Genomic DNA, 21,525 nt, shown 5'->3' on the forward strand with positions numbered 1-21,525 from the left:
TTTGTGAGTATATTAGTGAGTTAATCACCAATGCGGGCAACTGGGGATCAATCCCATGTGGACCACGGAGAAACTGCCTAGAACACATCCCAGAATTGTGCTACCAGAAGATGCAGAGACTGAAGAATCCATCTGGGACTCCCATTCTCCTTTACTTGAAAGTTTCTCCTGGGGCATTAACTCCTCTACATTTTTGGATTGTGCCTGCCTGAGGCTGAGTGACCTTTCACAGCATCAGAGGACTCCCAGGGACAGGAACACAGAGAAACACCTTGAGTTGTGCTCCTAGTACACTCATTGTGGGTCTTATGAAGTGCATGGAACTGTCCACCAGACATGTCCCAATACTAGGTGGTCCAAGGGGGTATGGTGCCGTGCAAACTTCTGCCACAGGTGTCCTGGTACTCATGATAATCATGATTTTACTGATACAAAAAACAAGACTCAAAGAGATTAGAAGTGTTGAACTAGGCCACATAGCTGTTTGCTCAATATTAAAAAAAAACCAGCATTGCTGAGGTTAGGCATGGTGGCTTACACTTGTAATCCCAGCACATTGGGAGGCAGAGGCAGAAAGATCACTTCAGCCCAGGAGTTTGAGACCAGCCTGGGCAAGATGGCAAAACCCTGTCTCTACAAAAAACATAAAAATTAGCCAGGTGGCTACATGGTGGCATGCACCTGTAGTTCCAGCTACTCCAGAGGCTAAGTGGGGTGGATCACTTGAGCCTGAGATGTAAAGTCTCCAGCAAGCCATAATCATGCCACTTCACCCCAACCTGGGCAACAGAGTGAAACCCTCTCTTGAAAAAAAAATTGTTTGCTAAAATTTTTCTGTCAGAGACACATTTTTGCTCTTTTTGTTAGATGCATTTCTATGACATTGTAAATAAGAGGGAATGTGTTAAGTCCCACTTCTCACCCTGTCAAGTAGTAGAATGGGGTTTGTGAGTTACCTGCTACTGCAAGCCATCTTAAGGAATATGCAGAATCACACGGAGCAATGGTTTGCAAACTCTTTTTTAGTCGTGGAACCCTTTTCTTCTTCAGGGGAAATCTTATGAGAAACACATAGCACAGATGAAAGTCCAGAGCTTCCCCTACTTGAGACATACCCCATGGCCTCAGTCAGCTTCTGAGGCCCCTCCAGGAATGCCCAGGACTCTAGAGCACAGAAGTAAATCAGGAGTAAATAACAGAATATTGGAGTTCTAGGCACCTACCCCAGGCTGACCTCTATCAGCCTGTTACACTGAGCTAGTCATGTCACCATTCAGGGTTTTGCTGCCTTATCTATGAGATGGTGCTCCTTTGGCCCTAGGATTCCAGTTTCTTTATTACATTGTAGAAATACTTCATATATCAACCTTTGATTGAAGGTTAGCCCCAACCCTGCTAACATGATTCACAGCTAATCCTACTCATCCTTCAAATACAAAATTCAACTGTTTCCATAGTCCCCATGCATCAGTAGCACCTGCTGTAACAACTACTCTCCTTTATTGTTTATTTGTTGAAACACATTTTCTTGTCCCCCTGCTACCAGCAGGGGTGCATGGTCCTTGATCCTGGGAGATTTGGGAGAAAGAATTCAGCCAAGAGACAATTAGTAATGCAAGCAAAAGGTTTATTAAAGACATAAGAGTACACTCCCAGAGAGGATTGGGCTGATGCAGCTGGAAAACAGCTTCAGGCTGGCCCAGCTGGAAAAATAACAGTAGCAGTGTCATCAAGAAAGTGTTTAAAGAGACAGTACGAGAAGAAGTCAGAGTGGGCTGCCTGAAAGAGAGACTGAGCCAGTAGCAGCTAGTGCCGCAGGACTCTCTTTATGAGAATCCTACATGATTATTCATGTAAGGGCATGAGAGGGTGTCGCTTGCAAGCACGTTTTAGGAAGTCCCCTTGGACATGCATGCTCTGTGGTTGTCCGTGCTAGTACACACATCGCATGTCTCACCAGCATTTAAAATCTCCACCAAGGGGTGTGTTTTTACTACTCTAATGAGCAAAAGGGTACTCTATGGTGAGTCACTGGAGGAGTGTGCATGCTTGACAGCAGGGAAAGTCCCTACCATGGTTATCTCCAGCAAGGTCCAAATAAGTACCCTTCGGGGTCAGAGGAGCCCAACCACAAGGCCAGAAGCAGCCAGTGTAGCCACTGTCTTTTTTTGCTGTCAGTGGGCAGCATCTCTAGGACTTATTTTCCCAGGGACTCCCTTGCCTGCTCATTTCTGGCTGTCTGCCTATTCTAACACCCCTATGACTCTTATCACATAGCTGAACATAAGGACAAGGCTAAGCAAAATCTTCTGCTCTTGCTTTCAATTTTCCTTGGGAAACAAAGGAAAATCATGGCAAAGCTACATGATTAATTGCTAAGTATACCGAGCAGAAACTAGAGAGCTTTAGGAGCCCAAAGACCCATGGACACTGGAAAATATAAGGGGAACATTTTTCAACAGTCTACTACATGGATTTAAGGGTAAAATGATATAATGTTTGGGGTTTGCTTAAAAACTCTCCAAAAACATAAAAAGCGGGAGGACTGATGTAACAAGATTGGCAAAATGTTGCTAGCTATTAAAGCTGGGTCTTAGGTACCTAGAAGTTTATAATGTTCTCTACTTTGGAATATATCTGAAATTTTTCATTATAAAAGGGTAGATTTTTACGTACACTGTGTATGATGCCCATCTTAAACATTTGGCACGTTATATTGTTTAATCTTTAAAAATGAAGAATCCAAGAGTCAGAGTGATTAAGTAATTTACTTAAAGAGTGATGAAGATAGGATTTCCCTTGAGCTCTCTGACTCTAAAAAAGGCCCCAAGAGATGGAATTTGAATTTTTCTTTGACTTCTAGGAAGGTAAAAATATTCCAGGAGGATAGCAACATGAACAAACCCCAGGATAAGACCCACAAGATGGGACCAACAGTATAAGGAGATGGTTTCACAGCTCATAAATATATATATTTTATTATCCAGTTAATACAAGCCAATTGTCTCATCACCTAATCAACCCTGAATAAACTAATAGAGGCAGATCAATGAGGCTGAAAATCAGGTATTGGAATAGAAGAACAATCAGTTTGAGTATCCAGGGAAATGAAAGTAGGACTTGAAAATACCCCATGAATTGCTCTGTCTCAGCTGTGTCCTAACTCCAATGTGAGAATGAAAGGGACAGGGTACCCTGAGGCTGGATGAGGCAGAGGCTCTGGATCCTCTTAACTTTCCTTTCTCCTTCCTTTTTCACTCCCAGCTCCTGGGCAAAAATAAAAATAAAAAATAACTTACTAAGCACTTGACAGCATGCTAGGTGCCAGGCTGGATGCCAGAGATTTGGAGGTACAATAGACCTGTCCAGCCCTCCAAGAGCTGCAAGGAGGAAGCAGACCCTACATTTCACTATGAAGCAAGAATGGAGCTTAGGTAAACAACTAGAGAGGGCTGCCCAAGGAAACGTAGGCATGTTTAAGATGTGTTTGGCTGGGAGGTGAAGGTGGGAGGTATTACTGAAAGGTGGTAGAAAAGAAGGTTATAAAGGAAGGTAAAGGATTGCCTTTAGACTTCAGTGCCAGGCAAAGCGTATTGCAAAGCCATTGAGGTTTTTTGAGCAATACAGAGAAGTATCTCATATGCACTGTGGTAGATTACATTTTGAGGGCCAATTTTTTACACCTCCCTATGTCCACACCCTTTCCCATGTGATTTTCCAGTTCCCTGTGTTGACATCAGTGGAGTGTATTTCACCACCCCTTGATTTTGGGATCAGCTCTCAAAGTTACCAATGGGATCTGAGTAGATATGTCATGAAGCTGAGGCTTGAAATATGCTTTTGTAGTGGAGTATTCCTGTGTACTTCTGCCATTGCCATAATAAGGACATGCCCTGGATAGACTGCTGGCCCAGGAAGCATGAGAGACACTGCCCAAGAGACCTACAGACTTGCAGTGAGAAGTAGAGCTTCCCCAGCTATTGCAGTCAAAGCAGATCCACTCAGCTGTGTTACATCAGTCAATCCTCAGCCAACTCACGATACATGGGCAAACCCAGCTGAGATCAACAGACATGTCCACTAACCTGCAGATGAATGTTCCTGTTGTATATTCCTGAGATTTTTGTGGTTGCTCATTACATGTAATAGCTGACTAACACACTACCATATTTCCCTCCAAAAAAATTTAAAAATACTTTGTCAAGGAAACTAGTCACTCTGTGATCAACCGTGGGCACTTGTGAGGTTAAGGCTAGGAAGTATTTCCCTCCTTTTTTTGTGGAAGGAAGGGCAGGAGAGTGCTGGAAACAACTGTGGAGAAGTCATGGTTCTGGGTAAGACAATGTGCTCATACGCCTCCTATGTATCTGACCTAGCCTAACTCTCCCAAACCTTCTAGAAAAAAACAAATTCTTAGAAGTTAGGAGTATTCTAGAAGGTTCTAGGAAATGTTCAACCAATCCTGGAGAGTTGACAAGCAAACTTCCCTAGGAAAGTAAATGTTGTAAGTCACCAAAACATTGACAACCTTCCACACAACTTTCAAACCTAAATATTTCTGAGGTTTTGCAGTTTGCATCCATAAAAAACACACTTTCATCATATCAATGGAAATTTGGTTTATAACAAATTGATCTTTTTCAGCATATGAAAACCCACATATCTGAAGTCATAATCAACATGCCCAACATGTCCTGGGTATGTCTAACTCATTTTAGTTCTCTGATTTTAAAATGTTGGCTGACCTCAACTATTTTAAAAGGTTAAAATGGTATAGTCCTCACAACTGTCAGCAACTCTGTTATTAGAAAAAAAAACTGTACAATTTGAACATTTCAGTCCCAAGACCTTATCTTCTTTTCACGACAGCTAGTTCCAGGCAAGCTTGGGCAAAGCAGCCCTATGCATTTATTACTACCCTGATCGAGAAATTGAGGCTTTTAGCTGGTGAGAGAAAGAGAGAGAGAGAGAGAATTAGTTGTCCCCAGGACTGACATTCAAACCCTAACAAACTTTCTCTTTCTCACAGACAGAGATGGGGCAGAAATGTACCTTGAGTGCTTTGCAACCCTCAAGTGTGGCCACAGCCTCACAGCTGTCTCCAGGCCCCCAGGCCCTGTCCTTCCAGACATCCCTTTACAGCAGATGCAGCTCAGCTCACATCCTGGTTAATCCCGGAAAACATGCTCTCCATGGCTGGCACTGCCCATAGGAAGAATCAGAAGATCTCAAAGCAGCAATTTAACGAAGCCCTTCTGACTTTCAGGACTTTTAATCTAGCTTTTTATAGCATCTATAACAAAATAGACCTTATCAAAGTGTAAAAAGCACTCTTATGCTTTTTTGTAAATGTGCATAAGCCCCTCCCACAACCCCACAGCTTCCCCCAGCGTCACTCAGCATCTGAGCCCTTTCCTATCAACAACCCCATCCTCTGACCCCCGACAGCCTCAGCTCATCCCTCTCCTGCTCCCTGTCAAAGCATCAGTCCATCCCTGGGCCTGGTCCACCCACACTCTCCCTCGCTGACCTCTGGGATGGAGGGAAGCTAAGCCAAGGAGATTGGGTGAGGATCAGGGACCAGGTCTGCACATTTAGAGCTTATCCATGAAGCTTGTCATTGCCATGAGCAAGAATATCTTGTTATGATGACATAACCCTTATCTCGTCAGACAGAAATATCCCATTTTGAGAGACTAAACGTAGCATGGCAGAAAATGAGAAAGATACCAAACACAGATTGTCAGGGAAAGCATTTATCAGAAGCCAATATAGTTCCAATCCCTCAGGTTTAGGGTCAGGGAGCAGGATGCAGGCCCAGGCATTGTTGCACCTAACTAAAGTCAGTCGCTCCCTGATCACAGCCAAGCTAGCTCCCCAGGCCAGACACACAGTGTCCCCTGGTGACAAAGATAGATTCTCTCCTCGCCTGGGGTAAAAGGAACATGATACTGCCCACAGCACCATATCCTGGTTCCTTGATGATGTGCCAAAATGCAGAGCCTGAAGACACCAGCAAAACCTAAACCAAAAGGGTATACCCTAAAAGTCAAAGCTTCACCCTGCTTTTAATTCTTTCTCTCACCTGCTCACTCTTGTTCAACTGCCAATATTTATCCAGTCCTGGTAATGAGTATAATAAGGAAAAACTCAGACATACCCAAGTTCAATTTGAAATAAAGCAATTTATTTATTTTCTTTGTTGGGTTGCATTAGACATCAAATCAGCCAGGACCACTGTTGGAATGTGCCAAGAGGTGTTCTTTCAGCCCAGCTGGGTACAGAAAATGACTATTTCCAGGTAAAAGTATTCATGAAGTCCCTGCCATGATAACTCTTAGTCTTACAGGGGAACTCCAGCAGACAAAGGGGACACAGAATGTTCTGAAAGTGAGCAGGAAAGAGAACCGTGGAGCGTCATAAGCAAAGCAGGCCATCAAGGTACCATAAACACTTGAAAGAGAGTACTTCCTTTGAGATATTAACCTGTGTTCTGCTCAGCACTGTTTTCCTCTCATTGGATTTCATGCAAGCAGCCTTTGTAATTCTTTACCTTAGGGCATTTTTGCAGAGCCAGGGACAGAAGCTACTTGAGGTCAGAAACCTGTTCTCCTGTTCTCTGTAACAACCCTCTGATGAGGAAATACTGGGTGTCCCATAAACAATGAAAAGAGGGCTCTTATGCTGGCAACGAGAGAGTGCAGGGCAGAACTCCTGATGGTAAAAATGTCTATGAGCCCCATGAGTTTATGGGGACAGTATTCCAAGTAGGTCCTAAGACCTCGAGGGGATACTAGGGTCAGGGGGCTGGACCAGTGACCCAAAGCACCAGGCCTCCTGGCCTCACCAAAGATTATGGTGTCTCAAGTGAAACGTAAACAGGCCTCAGCACTAGCCAGTGTGGACCCATGGCTCATGACTGGAGAGGTTTTCCCCTTTGCGTATCTCCATGAAGGACCCCCAGGACCTTGGCACAACCCCAGGGTGAAGAGATGCCCACAGTTATACCAGAGGTGAAACTTCCTGTCAGCCTAGCAGCATGGGGCTTCTATATTACAATATAAAAAGGCTGGGCACGGTGGCTCATGCCTGTAATACCAGCATTTTGAGAGGCCAAGGCGGGTGGATCACCAGAGGTCAGGAGTTCAAGACCAGCCTGACCAATATGGTGAAACCCTGTCTCTACTAAAAATACAAAAAATTAGCTGGGCGTGATGGCACATGCCTGTAATCCCAGCTACTCGGGAGGCTGAGGCAGGAGCATCGCTTGAACCCGGGAGGCAAAAGTTGCAGTGAGCCAAAATTGTGCCATTGTACTCCAGTCTGGGCAACAAGAGCGAAACTCCATCACAAAAAAACAAAAACCAAAACAATATTACAACATAAAAGAGGTGATCCTCCCCGCCCACCCTACATTAAAGACTCAGGTTTATACCACCCGAAACACTTGGGCAGGACCAGACTTTGCAAAACCTGCTACTAGAATTATAGGGACCAAGGAGGAAATATAAGATGGAGACTGAGGACAAAGACTCAGAAGTAAGGAATTAAAATCCAAGCATTTAAAACCCATAGCCACACACAGTCCCCATAGTGGACCAAGACAAACCTAGTATTTGACCTGCATTAGTGAAGAGTGACTGGATCCTTAGTGAGGGGCACCTGGAAACACAAATCAGAGCCTCTGATTAGCAGCTAAGCTGTTGTGTGTGGTCACTTTGCCCTTTGAGTTCTAAATAAAATTGGCTCAGGCATCTTTCTCACAAGGTATAGGAGGTTTGGTGAATTTCTGGGAATGCATAATCAGAATATTTTTCTTAAGAAGACCAGGAGAACTGGCAGGGTCTCTAAGATTTTTGTCTTTCTTTCCAGACAGGCCTTATGTGAGACTTAGATGTATAGTCAGTTTTGTTCTCAAAAGGCAATTACTCAATTGTCAAGACTCATCAAACTAAACACTTAAGATCAGTGTGTTTTATTATATGTTAATTAGCCCTCAACTTAAAAAAAAAGCCACACTTGTTATGGGAGTCCCTAAAATCTGGAAGCATAGACACATGTATGTCATCAAAGATATCTTCAATCTGATGTTATAATGTCTACAAGTCCCACACTTGATGATGCCCTAGATTGAGTTACATTATTGGAGACTGAATGTATATAATATTGTCAGTCTACAGCATGAGTTCAATCTATTTCAACAATAGGGATTACCTGGGCCAGACAGACCCAGGTGAACAGCCCCTAGCACAATGCCAGCATGACAATGTACATAGGTTTTGCACTATGGCTGGGGGGAAATTCTGGTGTTTTTAAAAACTGGATTGGAAGAGAAAGACCTAAGCTGTGTTACTCATCCACTCGGCTCCCTTGAGCAAGTTTATTTCCCCTTCCTGGGCATTAGATATCCAGATGTAAGAGGAGTAAGGTGAACAAGATGATAACTACATCTTAAACTTTATGACTCTATGTTGAATATCTCCAGAAAAACTCCGGGTGACTTTCATTATAAATCATATAAGTGAGACATCCTATAAATGAACACCCTTAAGAAGATGCTGTTATTCCAAGATTCCAAACAGAAAAACAAGCCTTAGCGTGGTTGAGGCCACATAGCAAATTGAAAACAAAGTGTCTTATGATCCCACACAATTGAAGAGAAATGTATACTGGGATTTTCATGTTGCTAAGGGTAAAATCACCAGATTTGCATTTTAAAGACCCTTTTGACTGTTTGCAGACTAGAGCAGAAAGGACTTATACCTCTGCCTTAGCATGAGAATTGACCAGCTAGCCTGCAAGTGTGGGGCTCTGGAGTGGACTAGCTTAGAAAGATCCAGTCTGCCTGTATCTAGGGAGGTACAAAGGTCTCCCCAGCAAACCACTGGCTATCAGGCTGGGGCCAGCATTGCTTTTACAGCCCAGGAAAAAAAAAAAAAAAATATATATATATATATATATATATATATACGTGTATATATATATATATACGTGTATATATATGTATGTAGATATATATGTGTGTGTAGATATATATATATGTATATATATGTATATATATATATATATGTATATATATAGAGAACATAGCCCAAGGACCAAACTGCAGCCCAGCAGTCACTTGCCTGTGCTTTATTAGGCTAAGCTTGGCTGACTCGGCCCAGATAAGGTCATCACATAGAGGGTATTTTTTAAAGATTAAAAAGCAACAAACCCACTGCAATGCAACACCAGTAAATTATATCTCATAGACGACCAACGCACCCAGGACTGCAGGCCCTGTGTGATTCCAATGTCAAGAGCACCACCTGCTGCCCAGGCTGTGCAAAGCCTGGTTTGTCCTTCCTTTCTCTTCAACATCAACAAAATGTGCTTCAATGGAGAGGGTCTCAAACTGAATGAGTATGCTATCAAAGTCCAAGATGTGTGATCTGTTGCATTATTTTTCACTTTTATAATAAATTTTTAAAGTTAATCCAAACATATGCCAGGTTGTCAGACTGATAAAGTAAAGGAAAATCATAAAACCAGATTCCAGACCTTTATTTTGCATTGTTAGGATATTGCTAGGAGGTCGTGGCAGGTGCTGTTATTTTAATTGTTGAAGGTTAATGAAACAGAACAGAAGTGGACTAACTCATTAAGGAAGCATTTATACTAACAAAAGCCAAAGGACTCAGCTGCAAGCTCCACAGTGATTACGGAAAAGTGATGTGAGACTTAAGTGATGCAGGGTTCACAAGGGTGTAAGCACACCTAACTCAAAAGAACCTGAGACAGAGCAGTTAGGAGCTAGGAGCTTGTTTGTAGCACGAAAAATAAGAAAAGCATCATCTACCCCATTAAGTTGACATAGATTATTGATGTAGTTTTATTTTAAGTTAATTTGCAATGTTATTTTGCTTTATGATTATTGATTACAAGGGTAAGAAATGTATACCTAGTATTGTTTGAAATATTTAAGTTTCATTGTATAAAATGATTTAATTACTTCTAACTGGTCTTCCCCTCTCTCTCTGTCTCTCGCTGTCTCTCTCTCTCACTCACACACACAGTATTATTTGTTAAATGAATTAGTAATATCAACACAGAGAGTTTGCCAGAATTTCTTTCCTCTAAAAAAGATCCATACGTGACTCAGTATTAGTCAGGTTTTGGCTGAGATAGTGCCATGCTGTGTAACAACCCCAATGTTTCAATGACTTACAGTAACGACGATTTGTTTTTCTCATTCACGGGTCTGCAGGTCACTTAGGGCCACTCTGCATCAGTCTACAGGCCAGGTTCATGTCTGCTCCATGTGTCTCTCATCTGTGAACCAGAAGTTCTCAGGACATGCAGACGGCAGAAGCACGAGAGGCCAAACAGGCAAATATATGTAAAGCCTCTGCTCATATATCATTGGCCAAAGCCAGTCACATGGCTAACATCAATGGAGGAGAGAAGCACATTCCCTCCCACGGAGGTTGCCTAGGATGAGGGAGAGGTGGAAAGGTAGAATTATGGGTAAATAATACATCTATTGCAGATCCACATTTTAGAAGCACTGCTTTCAAGGAAAGGAATAATTTACATTCCCACTACTTCCTTTAAAAAAATGTAGCACCTCCAATCCAAGTGGTAAATTAAGTCCATGTAATTTATTCTCTTCCCCCATCAAATCTCCATCAAAATCTCCATCAAATCTCCATCAGCCGGGCGCGGTGGCTCACGCCTGTAACCCCAGCACTTTGGGAGGCCGAGGCGGGAGGATCACAAGATCAGGAGATCGAGACCATCCTGGCTAACACCGTGAACCCCCGTCACTACTAAAAATACAAAAAAAATTAGCCCGGCGTGATGGCAGGCACCTGCAGTCCCAGCTACCCGGGAGGCTGAGGCAGGAGAATGGCGTGAACCCGGAAGGCAGAGCTTGCAGTGAGCCGAGATGGCACCAACGCACTCCAGCCTGGGCGACAGAGCGAGACTCTGTCTCAAAAAAAAAACAACGTTCTAAATCCTAACAGGTTTCTTAACAGGAAGCCAGAGAAGGGCTTTAAGCCTAAAACTTAAAAACTGAAATAGGGGTTAAACTGATAAAGGGAACCTGGAAGAAGTGCTGTCCTTTTCACCATCTGCTACATGGACGTCTAAGAAGGGCTCAACTGGACATGAAGTGATGGGATGCCAGGAACCTGGCTTTCACCTGAGCTTGGGACCAAAGAAGTTAGAGATGGAGGTGGATGGTGCTTGCAGTCAGTGGAGAACAATGCCTTGCAGGAGTGGCCCTGTGGCCTGTTGCCAAGGTCCCATGGAATGGAATTGAGGGTGACCTCAGCTCTCATTGGTGATCATCCTGCATACACTGTACATGGGGATAGTCAGCCCTAGGGTACATGGGCCCTGCTGGTAATGACTCCTGCCATTGGCCACTGGGCTGGGTGGTGAGAAGACCTTGATCTTGGCAGCCTTGGGCTGCTGACATGGACATGGAAGAGAAAATGCTCAAAGGTGGCACTCCTATGGTAAGATGCCTCCCTCCATGGAGAGGAAGCCCTCCACTGACCCTCAATGGACCTGCCCGAGTGTCCAGTATTATGCAAATGAGACCAGTCTTGTCTATGAAAATAAACAATGGGAATAATCACAGGATGTGAGAAATGACTCCACAGTTTAAAAGAAGCAGCCCATCTGGGCACGGTGGCTCACTCCTATAATCCCAGCACTTTGAGAGGCTGAGGCAGGAGAATCACTTGAGCCCAGGAGTTTGAGCCCAGCCTGGGCAGTGTGGTGTAACCCCATCTCTACAAAAAATACAAAACTTAGCCGGGCATGATGGTGTGTACCTGTAGTCCCAGCTACTGGGGAGACCAAGGCGGGAGGATTGATTGAGTCCAGGTGGTCAGGGCTAGAGTGAGCAGTGATTGTGCCACTGTACTCCAGCCTGAGTGACAAAGTGAGACCCTGTTTCAAAAAAAAAAAAAGAAGAAGAAGAAGCCCATACTAACTAAACTATTGCAACTCTGGCACATGGATTCACAGGCTAATGAAACAGAATATGGCCTAGATATAGACTTAATGCATAAGAAAATGTAGTATATAATAAATGAGGTATTCTTGAAAATTTTTTTAAAAATGAATAGATAAATAAGAATTGTGTCAGAACAAGTGATTAGCTCCTGGAGGAGAAAAATAGAGCTGGATTCCCTATTTAACTCCTTGCACCAAAAAAAATTCTGGATGGATGAAATATTTACTGTTTAAATATTTAATAAGTGTATACACAGGAGGGTATTTTAATATTTAATCTTGGTGTGAGGAAGACCTCTCTAAACAATCTACCAACATCAGAACCCAAAACAGAAGGCCAGGGAGTGAGACTATCAGAAGATCATGTTTCCGTGAAAGGAAAGCTTACCGGGCTGTGCTCCAGAGTGATGGGCAGAAAGTAGGGAAGTAGCACTTAGGGATGGCACTAGACACTCTAACCATTTCCTACACACCCAAGACCCTCCTCTTCTTTGAAATCTACCCACACTCACTCTCCTCTAAAAAGGCCAGCCCATGTACCATGTGACCTGCCGCCACTAGCTGACACAGCTAATTGGACTGGAGGTGGACACCTGACCCAGGCTGAGCCAGTTTCTTCCCCAGGAATTTGGATATGGAACCCTGAGAATTTCTTTCCTCTAAAAAAGATCCATACATGACTCAGTATCAATCAGATTAGCTCTAAGGAGACAAGCTGTAAGGTAATGGAGGCTTGGGGGCCAGAGCGGGCTCCATGACACCCATAAATGTGAGTGAGCAAGACCTAGGAAGCCGGTGTGAAGTGCACTGGAGTGCAGCAGAGAAAAGAGAGAACACCCTGTTCCAAGGCCTTGCCGAGAGCTCACTGAGCCTCAGAGGGACAGCAAGACTGGAGAAGCCAAGCAGGTGACCGTCTTATTCTCAGGAAGATCTTTTCCTGGAGATTCCCCCCACGACCCTTCAATAAGCCCCCTTTCCACCTGAGTTGTTTGGGCTGTTCATCTTCCTGGCAACTCCCTGATTCCCGATGAAGATGCAGCTCATAAGGCATGGATCCATTGTCAAGAACAGTGTCATAAGCAGGAAGGAACAAAGCAGAGGTAAGGGGAACCCATCTGCGAGGGACGAGACCCAGCTGCTGTCTCTGTTGTGTTTGAGAGGGATGTGAGCCAGCCATGAAAGCACAACCTGGGAAAACAGAACCATGGAAAACAACACTCAGTCACTCAGAGATTATGGAAGGGAAGAAGTCTGTGTTGGGAAGCCTGGTAAAGGAAAAAACCCTCAGAAGCAGCAAATGTGGGACAAAATGTCCCATGGTGCTTCTGTTTATTTTCAAGGGAGTAGACAAAGCGGAGAAACAGAGTGATGTTCAGCCCTTCAACGATTTTTATGAGGGCTGAACGAGTCAAGCCAGGCAGCTTGAAAGCGGCTGCCTCGCAGGTACAAAGACCCAGAATCCTCTGATTCCAGGAGGGAGAGCAGCTCCGCCGACTTTTCACAACCTTATATTGTTTCTCTGATTTTGATTTCTTCCTCCCTGAGGGGAAGTTTGAAGCGAGAAGCACAATAAAAGGAATCACCCTCACGTTTGAAGCCTCCTCTCTCCCTACTTAATGATAGTGCTGAGCTGGAGCTACTGGGCAGAAGTTGAGCCTTTTATAAAAATAGAATCCAACTTCACTGATCTCAATTTGGAGAATGGAGGCTCTTCTTGAAAAACTGTTTTTGGTTTTGTTTCTTAACGAGTCCAAAAGTACAGATCAGCCTAGGGCCACAGCCAGAAAGTGAAGAGTTAAGCCTCAAAGAAATAAGGAAAATTGAAACTAAGAGACATCAACAGGTCATGGGCCACTGTCATTTCTTTTTTCTTTTTTATTTTTTGGGATGGAGTCTCGCTCTGTCGCCTAGGCTGGAGTGCAGTGGCATGATCTCAAATCACTGCAACCTCCGCCTCCCAGGTTCAAGCAATTCTCCTGCCTCAATCTCCTGAGTAGCTGGGATTACAGGCACCTGCCACCACGCCCAGGTAATTTTTGTATTTTTAGTAGAGATGGGGTTTCACCATGCTGGCCAGGTTGGTCTCAAACTCCTGACCTTGTGATCTGCCCACCTCGGCCTCAAAGTGCTGGGATTACAGGCGTGAGCCACCACGCCCGGCCCCACTGTCATTTCTGTTGTAACTTTAGTAGTAGTGAGACTGTGTCAGTTGGTTATGTCTCCGCGGCCATGAATCTGAGCTGAAAAGCAACTTTAATTCCTGCTGATGATTGAGGTGAATGGGGGAGCAAGTGTCTTCCTTTTTACATACCTATCCAAGATATCAGACATGGCCCCGTCCTCCCCCTGGTATTAGAAGCATAGGCAGGAGAGCACTATATATATACTCTTGAGGAATGAGCTCTTGAGATAAAGCCCATCCCTCTAATTCTATTTGTGGCTAAATAACATCCCTAGATAGTAATTATACAGTTTTTCCATCTTAAATTTCCCCTCTTTCTCTCATTTCAAGCTAGTTCTTAGGATACATGGCAAGAGAGAAAGAAGGCGTGTATTAGTCCATTTGCATTGCTATGAAGGAATACCTGACACTGAATAATTTATAAAGAAAAGAGGTTTATTTTGACTCACAGTTCTGCAGGCTATCCAGAAAATGTTGTGTGGGCATCTTCTTCTGGTGAGGCCTCAGGAAGATTACAATAATGGCAGAAGGCAAGGGGAACCAGCATGTCACATGGTGAGAGAGGGAGCAAGAAAGAGAGAAAAAAAAAAAAACAAAAGAAGCAAGAGAGAGAGGCAGCGGATTCTTTTCAGCAACCAGATCTCACATGAACTCATTACCAAGTGGAGAGCACCAAGCCATTCATGAGGGATCCACCCCATTACCCAAACACCTCCCATCAGGCCCCATCTCCAACACCAGTAATCACATTTCAACATGAGATTTGGAAGGGACAAACATCCAAACTATATCAATACATAAGCCATAGGGTCACTGTGTTTGTTCCCAAAATCCACAACCAGAATTAGGGTGAGGTGAGTGAGGCACTATCCTCAGTTGCAAATTTTTTTTTCAGACTGGATCAGGCTCTGTTGCCCAGGCTGGAGTGCAGTGGCATGATCTCAGCTCACTGCAACCTTCACCTCCCAGGGTCAAGCCATCCTCCCACCTCAGCCTCCCGAGTAGCTGGGACTATAGGCACATGCCACCATGCCTGGCTAATTTTTTACTTTTTTATAGAGATGAGGTCTCACTAAGTTTCCCAGGCTGGTCCCAAACTCCTGAGCTTAAGCAATCCTCCTGCCTCAGCCTCCCAAAGTGTTAGGATTACAGATGGGAGCCACTGCACCTAGCCTCCTCAGCTGCAAAATTTAAGGAGCTACCAAAACACTCAGTAATCAGGATAAGTAATTTTTTCATGCAATAGTTTAGAAAAACAAAATAGATACCAAAAGAAATCTGATTTTTGAGGCACAGACTTAAATGTAGCAGGTGAGGAGGATACCTGATCCACCTCACCTGATCCCAGCCCTGCCCAGAGTAGGATTTGGAGGTCTGCGGAGCATGTAGGAAGAGAGAAAGGGGTTTACAGATAGAAAAGAAGAAAAGGTTCTTCCGAAATCATACAAAGAGAGCCTTCCTAGCTCAAGGAAATTGAGAAAAAGAATTCTATAGGCTCTGGAAACCCCGAGAACCAAGTGGTGACACGGCAAGGGGTCAGGACGGCAAGGAGGAATCATCAGTGTGGCCATGGAAAGAGGGCCACGGGCAGTTGTACAAAGTATTCTTTGGCCCTAGAGTGACAAGGAAGCAGCAGGGAACCACTGGGCAGGGACAGTGAGTGAGTCAGTAGTAACCCCAGGGGAACTAGTGACTAAAGGATGCACCCCATGACTTAGCACTTCATAAGATGCAGGGACTGCAGCCCAATGTGAAGTGACAGCTAAGATCACCGCCTGCTGGCCAGCAGGATGGAGGTACACACTGAAAACATAATTAGATTTACAGAAAATAAAATTAGGCAATAATTGTTGCATACCTGTGGCTTCAGACAAATTTTAACACCTGCTATATCCAGATAGGGAAACCAAGGTCAATGGGCTAATTAAGCAGCTTGAATTAAGACTGCATGAATCTATATTTGCTGGAAAAACATAAAAATTTAAACATGTCAGTTAAAAATGACATCCGAGGTTTAGGAAAAATTCCTATTTAAATCATACTTTCTGTTTCCAGAGTTACCTCCGTGATGCTCCTGCATAAATCTCTCACTGTCAAATGCCTGGGAGCCTTGGTGATGACTGACAGGAAATGAGAGCAATCTGAGAGCCATCTGTCTTCCCCTAACCTCACCTCCCACCAAAGTTCTTTTGGGAAGTTAGAGTTGAGAATGTATAGAGCATGATTCTTTCTATCAGATCAGGAGAGAGCCCAAGATCTCACAGGTGAAATTTACTTTCAGATCATGATGAAGTTATTGGCTTCCTGTTGACATAAATTACACAGGTACCACAATAGAAGACACATCATTTTCTCTGTGCTGAATGGCTTTTCTAATAGCAGCTGGATTTCTCAATGTAATTTTTCTTAAGGTCAAGTTTTCCTCTCTGAGTATATTCAGAGATATGAAACTTGTCAGAACAAATCTAGATATATCTTTATGTTCTTTTATTATTTGATTCCAAGATTCTATCAGGAAGATAGACATGGAAAAAAAACAATATACCATTAACAACAAAATAAATATCTGATGCTACTCTGTACAGTACCTGTGTAAACAGAAAGAATACAACCCAAGGGAAAGAGAGAAATTTCCACTATTTATCTCAACTACCATTGCTTTCTGGAAAATAACTACAGGGTTTTCACCACAATCTATTTCCAGATTCTAGGATGTCGTCATTGTAAGATACACCCTAGGGTTAATACGGTCTTTCAAGGTGAAAAGGAAACAATATTAAGCATTCATCAACAGTAAAATGCCCTCCAATTGAAGAAATTCTAAAATGTGAAAAAAATATTCATTCAGTTAAGGAAAAACAGCAATGGAGATTCTATCTCAGAAACTCAGCCATTAGTATCTGCCATAGAGGAATGACCCTGGGGATTTTACATCGGGACTAATGGCAGGATGCTAAAACTTAGGATCAAGATACAGGAAAGGAGAGACGTGAGTTTTCCAGGTTTCCTAGGCAGGGTGGCAAGGAGAGAAGATCCACAGTCTTTGATAATTATGAGTTCAGATCTCAGCTCTGCCAGTTATGACATGTGTGACTTAGAGCCTCAGTTCCCTCACTGATACATTGGGAATTGCTTCATGCATACAACAAATATTTATTGTGAGCCTACATTTTTCTAGGCATTGACAATACAAAAGGAACAAGACAGAGAAGATTCCTTCCTGTCCTCCTGAAGCTTACATTCTGAAAGGGGGTGGTGGGGAGCAAACAGGTAGACAAACAAAATAAACGAGATTATTTCAGAGGCTGAGGAGTGCACTGGAGGAAACGAAACAAGGGGATGGGACAGCATCTGAGGGAGGCCGCCTCTCAGGGGAGGCAGTATTTGTGCTGAGACCTCAAAGAGCTGGAGGAAAATCATTCTGGAGAAAGGAAATGATCAGTACAAAGGCCCCAAAAGGAGATGGCTGTGTTTGAGAAGCCACAGAAGCATCTGTGGGACTACAGCAGAGCTAGCATGTGGAGAGGGTTGGAGATGAAATCATTGAGATAGGGAGAGACAGGCCATTTTTCTCCTCTAGGCCATGGTGAGGAGGTAGCCTGAGTTCTAAAATGTAATGGGAAACCATCTTAAGCTGAGGACGACATGATTAAATTTCTGTTTAAAATTCACTCTAATGATGGTCATTCATGCAAGAGATGCTGGGGTGGGATAATAACACCTATACAATGAGGTTGTTTGAGGATTCGCTGAGAAAATGTCAAGGACCTGGCATATACTGGAAGCTTGCCTGGCTTGAAACAGGACAGAAGTGGCAGGGAGTTCATACACCAAGAGAAACTCTCAAAGAACAAAGGACAGTAGTTGGTGGATACAACTCCAGTTTTCTTGCCCAGTATGAGACAGTTCTGAAGTGTGTTCGAGAGCGCTCTCAGTGGACGTGAGCTCCAGTTGCCCACAGCGGCCCTCACACGTGAATGCACTCTTTCTTGGCCTTCCTCTCTTCCTGGACTCATTTCCCCATTTCTTCTCCACACTTCTTGGGTTTGCCTCCCAAATAAACTATCCACCTATGTCCTTGTCTCAGGGTCTGCTTGGGAGAACCCCGTGTCCCCAGATTTCTCCAGGTAGGCTCAGCTTCCTCCCACTCTGGCCAGCAGCATCCAGCACCACCTGGGTGAGCTGCTCTCCACTCCTCAGCACAGCTATAGAGCTGGACCCTCATTACTCACACAGGCCCAGCCAGTCTTGCTCACACACTGGAACTCATTCTAATCCCTCTTTTGAATAAAGAAAACCAGAATTATTTCTGCAAACCCTCTGAGTTTGCTGGTACCCTGGATTACATGGCTAAAAGCTTCCTCAAAGCCAGCAGGGTGCACTCACTCAGAGAGCCCTGGACCCAGAGCCGATCTGTGCCCTGGTCCTCTGGGATCAGCCTCAGTCTGGGCAGCCAAGCATTAGGCAGGTCCATTCCAGTCAAGAGGGGCTAGATGGTCCCCAAGCTCAGTGGCCTCCTGCTCATTCTCACTGGCTATGAGAAAGTCACAGGCTGGTTTCCCTGGGAAGCAGACACTGAAAGAGAGGCATGTGTGCAGGAAGTTTACTGGGGACTGTTCTGTGTCAGCACTTGCTGGGGAAGAAGATATGAATAGCGTGGGACTGAGCAGAAGAAGGAGCTAACTGTGGTCTAGTTGAAACCAAGGCCATGTCTGATCCCACATGGAGCTACAGCATGGCCCTATGGAGCTGTCCTGAGTTGAAGCAAGGGGACTGGACCTTTTTAACCCAGATCAACCTGTTATTGGATGTGAGCTTCCCTGGAGAAAGATATGACTGAGTGAGGAGACTCAATTCAGCCCAGGGCAGGATCAGAATAGTGGGTGCTTCAGGGATCAATAAGGCAACCAGAGCCTCCACATCAGTGTCATGAGTTTTCAGGGGAAGAGAGAATCAGAAACTCCCGTGCCACCTGGAGCAGGTAAGAAACACAAAGCTGTTGCCTTATGATTGCCCAACTCAGGAGGCACTGGAGCCAAGCCCTAGAAAGAACACAAGTCACTTGACAGTCACCCCTGTGGCTTCTCCACTGGAAGTGTCCACCTTGGAAGGACCAACCATGACTCCTAAGCCACCTCCACATTCACCATCAACTCCCAACAAATCTATAGGTGATTGGGTTGCATGTGATGCCCCTGGCCCCACAGTACTGGCCACTGGTTTCAAACACAGCCTTCCAGGTCTCATGAAGTGAAAGGACTGGGGCTGGAGTTAAAGGAGCCTCTAGAAAAAGTACCTCTGTTGCAGAAAGGAGTCTTTTTAGTATTGCTCATCCATGGGTATTTGGGATCTGGCCTTGCAGGATCAGACACAGAGCAGAGGCTGGGAACTGAAGGGATGGTGCCACTCTGCACTGCAGGGCTTATCTGGCAGCTGGCATTTTTTGTAAACCAAGTGATGACAGGCAAGTCAGGTTATTTCTCTGAGCCTCAGTCTCCCCATCTGTAAAGCAGGGCTGAGAATCATAGCCAGTGGTGCCATTGTTCTGGGTGGAAATGAGATACACACTGGAATTCACTCCAAGAGCTATATATTAAGTGCTACACAATTGTCAAAGTTTTGAACACAGCTTTGTTGTAATAACAACACAGCTTCTGTGTTATTTCTCAATTATGTTCAAATATTATCATTTGAGTAATAAAAAGCAAAACCATGTGGTAAACCATGAGAGAAAAGAAGCTTTCATCACTCTTTATGGGAGGATAAATTAATTCAAAATCAAGTTGGCAATATCTGATCAAGTTGGAGATTTTCTATCTAAGAAAAGAAATTCTCCTACACATGTGCAAACGATGCATATAGGATGGATGGTAAATACAGCATGTTTGTAAGAATAAATAATTACTGAGAAACAGCCTAAACATCCAACGGAAGAGAAACTAAGGAAGTTTAGTGGACAGATCCAAGCAACACTGAGGAAGTAAATCAATGGGGAGGGACTGATTCAGGAGTCAGAGAGTGAGGTATCAAGGGTGATGCCTGTGTTTTGAACTTGCTGAACAGCACCATTCCCTGAGATAGGGAGAAATAGAGGAAGGACAGGTTTGGAGGTGAGAATTGTGCATTCTGCTGTAGAGGAACCTCTGATGGCTGTGCAGGGATATGTTCTGTAGGCAGTTGGAAAGGTGGGCCTAGAACTTAGAGAAGCCTTGGATGGAAACATAACTGGGGGCAGGGAAGGAGAAGCTCATCTGCAAATAGACAGTGAGTGTAAATGAAGTTGCCAGGTGAAATAGAGTGAAAATAGAGTCTAGGACTGAACTTTGAGGACCTGCAACTATATTTTTAACAACTTTATTGAGGTATAATTGACACACAATAAACTGCACATAACAAAAGTGTACAATTTGGTAAGTTTTGACATATATACCCCCATAAATCCATTATTACATTCAAGAAAATGAACACGTCCCTCATCCCCAAAGTTACCAAGTGTTCCCTTGCAATCCTTCTGTCCCTCCTCTCCCCATTTCCATCTCCAGCAAACCCCCTGATCACTTTCTGTCACTATAGATTCACTTGTATTTTCTGGAATAGTATGTAAATGAAATAATCAAAATGTAGTCTTTTTTTTCTTCTTTCATTCAGCCTAATTCTTTGGCGGTCCATCCATGTTGTTCGTGTATGAATAGTTCATCCCTTTTTTGTGGCTGTTATTCATTGTGTGGATATACAATCTGTTTATCCATGCACCAAATCATGCCCATTCAAGATGTTTCCACTTTGGGGCTACTACAAATAAAGCACCTATAAATATTGTGAAGTCTTCATAGGACATATGCTTGAATTTCTGCTGGGTAAACATCTAGAAGTGGAATATCATATGGTAGGTACATGTTTAACTTTTAAAGGAACTACCAAACCATTCTCCAAAGGAGAAGTCCCATTTTATACTCCCAGCAGCAATGTACGGGAAGTTCCAGTCACTCTGCATCCTCGCTAGTAGTTGGTAAGGTCAGTCTTTTCATTTTAGCCATTTAATTTTAGCTATTCTAATGGGTGTATAGTGATATTTCATTGTGATTTTAATTTGCATTTCCCTAGCCACTAAGGATGGAACTATAGCTTTTAGCAACTGGAAGAAGACTGAATCTATACAAGAGATCCAAAGGTATAGGAGAAAAAAAAAACAGAAAAATGTGACATCATGGTAGTCAACAGGAGAAATTATTCAAAGAGAAAGTGGTCAATAGGGTCAAGTGATGCTAATTTGAGGATTGAAAATTCTCTTTTGGATTTAGTGAAATGAAGGTTACTGGTGTCTTTTATCAAAA

The sequence above is a fragment of the Pan troglodytes genome, chromosome 2 (genome assembly GCF_028858775.2).
Source record: "Pan troglodytes isolate AG18354 chromosome 2, NHGRI_mPanTro3-v2.0_pri, whole genome shotgun sequence".
In the NCBI taxonomy this organism is placed as follows: domain Eukaryota; kingdom Metazoa; phylum Chordata; class Mammalia; order Primates; family Hominidae; genus Pan; species Pan troglodytes.